Raw genomic sequence first — 6105 nt, 5'->3', positions numbered from 1 at the left:
TTTGCAAAAGATCTACAAATGGTTTGGTCAGGGTGACAATTCTCTCTACATTGCGCCAAAGAACTTGCGAGTTCACAAGCTGTACACATCTTGTAGCTGCCTCTTGGTAGCTAGGATACTTGCTAAGCCAAGCATCCCATCGTCTATTGGCTACCGTTTCAATCAATGCAGGCTTCACTTCTTGCAAGGTGATAAGAACATAGTATGCGGTTGCAAACCTTGTCGCACAAAATATCTGCAAAGTTCTATTAGGTGATTTTAATAAAAAAAGAGCATACAAAAATTGATGATCTCTAATAAATTTCACCACATGATTTGCGTTCAGCAGTGTTTTTTTTTTTACGGCCATTTTCCCAACGTCTTTTAATAGAAAATTAAGAGTATGCACGGCACATGGCCCCCAAGTAATTTTTGGGTACTTAACTTGGATAGCCCTTCCTGCAACCTTGTGATTGGATGCATTATCTGTGAAAATTGCAGTCACATTGTTTGGCCCACCTGCCTTTGCTATGGCATGCTCATATATCCTTGCTAGATAATCATTGGTATTCTCTTTTAAAGAGGTGTCAATGGCTTCTACGAACATAGACCCTCTAGGATTGATAAGCATCACATTGATGAGCGGCTTCTTCTCACAGTTGGATGGATGGTGCAACCATATGCAGGAGCAAAGTCCATCACCGTGTGCTTGAGGATGGCTTCAGTACTATCTTTCACTTATCTAGATACTCTGTACACATCTTATTGTAATCAAGAAGCACAAACCCTTTTTTGGCCGTACTCATTAAAGTATCTTGAAATATGGGGTTGTGCATAGCATTGAATGGTATACCGTATGCCACAAAAGCTTGCGTCCATTTCAAGTGCAACTCAAGAAACCATTGCTTATCTATTGCTCCATAAATGTTTGGCCATTGGATGATGCTTTACTAACTTTAGTTGAGCCAGGATCTGTTGCTACTGACGTTGAAGGATGTCCATGAAAAGGAGTTGACTGGGGAGAGTGATCATTTGCTTCCGTAGGCACATGCTCTGTCCTCTCATTGACAACAAACATTTCAACATCCATAATTGCAACTTGTTTGGCATTAGCACTTTTATTTTTACCTGCAAGAATTTGCTCTGCTATGCGAGCATACTTTGGCAATCTAGCATGAATATCTCTTGGTGAAGCCTTACACTCGGAGTACACATTACCAGGGACTTTAAACAAATTCTCTTAGATTATGGTCGCATTACCACTGAATTCATGGCCGCATGTCTTGCATTTCAATTGAGATGTATTATTTCCATCACGCAGCTCGTGGATGTAACTCCATTTATGGCCTTTCAACATGCTGACAGATAAATTTAAACTACCATATCAAAAAATCCACTTGTTAATTGTGAGGTCAAAATTAATTCAAAGCAACAAACTACACAAGCAATGCTCTATCGATCAATATATTGATCAAAATCTGTCCACATTATCAATTAGTCTAACAATAAACAATAATAGTCTTACATTCTTCAATAAACTCATGTCAATCAAATTATATATGGAGGCATTAAATAACGTCATCACTTCAAACAAAACAGTTCAATCATATTGCACTATATCGATTCATCTAAAGTGCAAGCTTTTGGGTTTCACACATTACAATAATCTTAATCACTTATTTAAAACAATACAAACAAAACTCATCATCACGTTGCACTATATTGATTTATCTAAAGTGCAAGCTTAAGGCTCTTTCACATTACAATAATTGATAATATTAATCAAATCTTTCAATTGGTTCTCCTTGGAACATGAGGATTAATTGCAAACCTTGACGATTGTCATATCCATCTAAAGTGCGAACATGAAGTTCTCACACTCCACTGTAGATCTTTGAAAGCTTACTATCTATTGTTGATGCACGTGTACGATCACACAGTATGGTACGTAGCAATCCAAATAAAGATAATGTAATATCAATGTATTTAGACATGAGATTCCTAAATTTTGATTCCAGTGAGAGCATAGTGTGATGGCTCTACACAGGACAAAAAAATTTTATATCTATGTTCACTTTGAGGTGAGAAAGTATCCGGACATCAAAATCAAACCTACCTAAAAAGAAATAACCTCTATTTTATTATATTTTGTTGACAGATAACCTCATGTGAGAGTACACTCTACACACAGCAATAATCTCTAAATTATATCACTAATTCTTCCACATGTAAGTAATTTGAGCACATAGCAAGTGACTCCTAAAAAATAAACACCTTGTATGACTAAGAGTTTGAGCTCTACACAACATACAAAGCTTACATAATTTGATTTAGAAAGAAATAAACAATCAAATTTTAATAAAACATTAAATTGATTTTAATCAAAAGGTTTAAAACTATTTTAAATTTTAATAATTTAAAATAATATAAAATTTTACTTTTTTGGTCTACTATTGACATAGAATACCTTTTCTGATGAATGCTAGTCTCAACAAGGCGCGTTGCCGATATATATACTTTTTGTTCGATCAACATTCTTTGATCAAAAAATATTTTGTCCTAAATATTTTTCGATCACAAGTTTTTTCGATCAAAAAACTAGGAAAAAAATACATTACCCATTTTTGCTGACGTGGCACCGTATAATACGCCTGTATAATATGAGGTCATGTAAAATACGCTCGTATATGACGTATTATACGTTTCCCGTACAACGTGTTATGCAACTTAGAGTAGGATTCTTCTAAAGCAACATTGGTGCATCTTCATGTTCACCTTTAATTCAATCATGATGACCTTTACCCATCATGGAATTGGTCATTTTAAACTTCCAAGCATGGAAGTTGCTCTTGTCCGGCTTCTCAATGGCAATACCATTTGATTCCATCATTATTAGACATTGTTGCAAAGAATAAAAATTTTGCATAAAACCTACAGCATACCAAAAAGAACATGTTCTTCTCATGACATGTGACCAAATATTTGTATATACACCCAATGCAATGCTTCATACTAATTTACAATAGCTGTAAAAACCATAGAACCAATTGAGCTTCCTACTACACTAGAATGGGAGATTTGTAAAAACCTAAACCTTTGTGTGAAAACACAATCTCTCGATAGGTAGACCATGTTGGTGAAGTCCAACTATAATAGAAGTGTTAAATTCTCATATCTGCTACCTCGTGTTGGTGATTAAGGTAGTTAAGAAGTCATCCGGTCATAGCATGTGTTGAGTTCGATATCTCAACATGGTTTCCTTTTACTAAGCCATAATATACATGCGTTGCCAAGTACAAAGAGCTAACCACTTATTTACTAACCACTATAGATATTGATACCCCAATCTCTCTTTGTAAGTGTAACTCTAGTTGATGGTGAAAGATCAAAACAGACCAAGTTTTCTTGTTCCTTTGATGTATATAAGGGTTCTTTTAATATCTTTCCAATGGTTGATGCTTAGCTTTTGCATTTATTTGCTATGTTGCAAAACTACATATTGTATGCCAGAGCACACATCCAATGGCTTGGATAAATCTGGTAGGCTCAAATGGATCTTCAAGGGTGGTTTCTCTTACTTTTCCATTAGCTTCCATTGGGATGCCAATGCACTTTGCATCACTATAAAAGTCTCTAAGTGTTTACCGCACTGTTTTATCGTGTTTTGTAGAGAGAAGGTCAAACTCAGCTGGAGAAGGAAGAGAGAGTAGGGTGGGGGTTTTTTCCTATTTCAACTATTACTGCGAGTTTTTCCGCGGTTATTACCACGTTTATTACCTCAGCTATTACCGCTTGTATTATCGCATTTATTTTTGACAAAAAAAATTAGCACCTAAACTTTCAAATTCTGGCTTAAACATCCCCCCCCCCCCCCCCCCCCCCCCCCCCCCCCCCCTTCTTAAAATTTTGGTGTTTCCCTCCTCTCGATTAAAATTAAAAAATATTCTATGAAAGTTTCAAATTTAAAAAGAAAAGAGAGAGAGAGAGAGAGAGAGAGAGAGAGAGAGAGAGAGAGAGAGAGAGAGAGAGAGAGAGAGAGAGAGAGAGAGAGAGATCAGACTTGGTTACAGCTAAAATAGTCACTGCCACTTGATTAGAGAGAGGAAGAGGGGGAAGAGATAGATGAATGGATTACATGACCAAAAAACTTCACAACTGCAAAATGTTTATGAATCATCTTCCAAAATATCCCTACATGAGGCATCATCCAATTCTAAGCCCATAGCTCCTAAATCAATAAAGAGAGAAACAGAATTGTCGTTTGTGGATGCGTTGGCTTCATCATCTTTGAATTCATCATCTTCATCATCATGACAATCATCCTCGCTAAGACTTTCCACCTCCGGGCTTGACTCATTGACCTCCCTCTCCTCTGTTTCCACCTCATCCAAAGTCGGAGGTGGAAGAGGGTCGAAGATGGTCTTCACTTCATTTTAGTGGAAAAAATGGTTCTCCCCCAAGGTGTTATGGGAATTACAAACCAAAGTTTTGGTTGGTGGATTGCTAGGATATAGATGACCTACAAAAGAGAAGCTCAAAGTGAGTAACATTGATATAATTAATGCTACAAGAAAATAAGAATAAAAAAGATAAATGCCACTCACCTGTGCACAATTGTCGGTAAAACTAAATTGTCATACCACCCTGTGTGATGCACAATAGAGTCCACCATGTAGAGGCCATTCTCATGTCGTCTAGACATATTTGCAAACCACTTGCACTTGAATATGAAGGTATGAAAGGTTCTAAAATTAACCTTTAGTATCCTTTCAATAGTTCCGCAGTACCTGGATTCATCACCGTCTGTGTCAAAGTTGCCCATGATGGCACAATTCATGGTGGTTCTACGCTCGTCAATGTGGCGCATACCAAAGTGGCGACCCTTTGACCGCATAGAGTTAAAGGAAAGGCACTACAAAATAGCAAAAAAATATTTTATCAAATACAAATTAAAGATACCACACACAAAAATTTACAATATGGTTTAGGTATATGAGTACTCTACCTTTGGTACGCAACCTCGTGCATACTCCCATTCTTTGTTGCTGATGTCTTCTCCGCGCGCTTTTGCTTCGGTCATTCTCTCATGAATCCACTTCACACTAATGAGATATGGGAAACATGCAAGGTGTCTAGGCACTGGGGGTGCCCTACTTCCTCCATGTCCTTGTTTCCATCCTTCTCTCTCTTGCAAACGCCTTGCCTTTGCCACTGTCCATAAGTCCACCCACTTGGTCATAATCTTTGCATTGAGAATACAAAAGTTATTGACCACTCGAGATAGATTCATATCCATGTTAAGTAGTTTTCCCTTTCCACTTGGCAAGTGTGAAGTCATCCTTGCATCTTCCTCGTCTGACCAAGGATCAACTTGTGCCAAATACTCTTATATGTAAACAAATGCCTCTTGCACGATCCACCCTTTGGCCATACATGCCTCTGGTTGAGATCGTAGCTGCACAAAATCTTTGAGAGTCTTTAAAAACCTCTCTAATAAGAACATCCATCGTGCGTGCACTACTCCACATATAGCAATCTCCTCCACCACATGAACTAAGAGGTGAATTTGATTAAGAAGGACCAATCGAGGAAATGCATCCTCAATGGCACACACAGTTTTTGTTGCAAGTGTTTGAGCAGCAGGGATAGCATCTATTTCAATTTCCTTGGAGCTTACAAATCTGCAAGAAAACACACAAAGATACACTAAGTGCTTGTTTGAAATTATTGTGTACATAAGAAAGGTGTAGTTGAGTGGAGTCTTGTGGTGTACCTTACTAGCTCTCCAAGTTTGAAAATAGAATCCCTGAATTTCTTGTCCCAACATATACACATACTCACCGGAAGAATGAACTACAATGTAAAATATGGGAAGCGAAAGAGAAAGTCATATACATAAACTATAGATAGAATAGGGATAGGAGAATTACTTGAAGCATCTTGTGTCAAATATGGGACTTCAACCCATACAATTGAACGCTTCCACCCTTCTTCGCTTTTCTGAAAGCTCCCTTTAGCAACCTTATGTATCCTGTTGGTGTGCTAATAGAAGCAATGGTACCCTTCACTTTGTCTACTTCTTCTTCGGCTAGCATCCGTGCTTCTTTAGGAAGCACAATCTTTCCA

General features: G+C 37.6%; 1 pseudogene; it reads right to left on the bottom strand.

Annotated features, from left to right (window-relative positions):
- Positions 1–889: 889 nt before the first annotated feature.
- On the bottom strand, positions 890–5814 carry LOC147422707 (uncharacterized; annotated as a pseudogene).
- Between the last annotated feature and the right edge of the window lie 291 nt (positions 5815–6105).

Source organism: Adiantum capillus-veneris, chromosome 27 (assembly GCF_014529385.1).
Source record: "Adiantum capillus-veneris isolate H3 chromosome 27, ASM1452938v2, whole genome shotgun sequence".
Classification (NCBI taxonomy): Eukaryota; Viridiplantae; Streptophyta; class Polypodiopsida; order Polypodiales; family Pteridaceae; genus Adiantum; species Adiantum capillus-veneris.
Note: the sequence above shows the minus strand (reverse complement) of the source record. Positions and strands in the feature narration are given on the sequence as shown.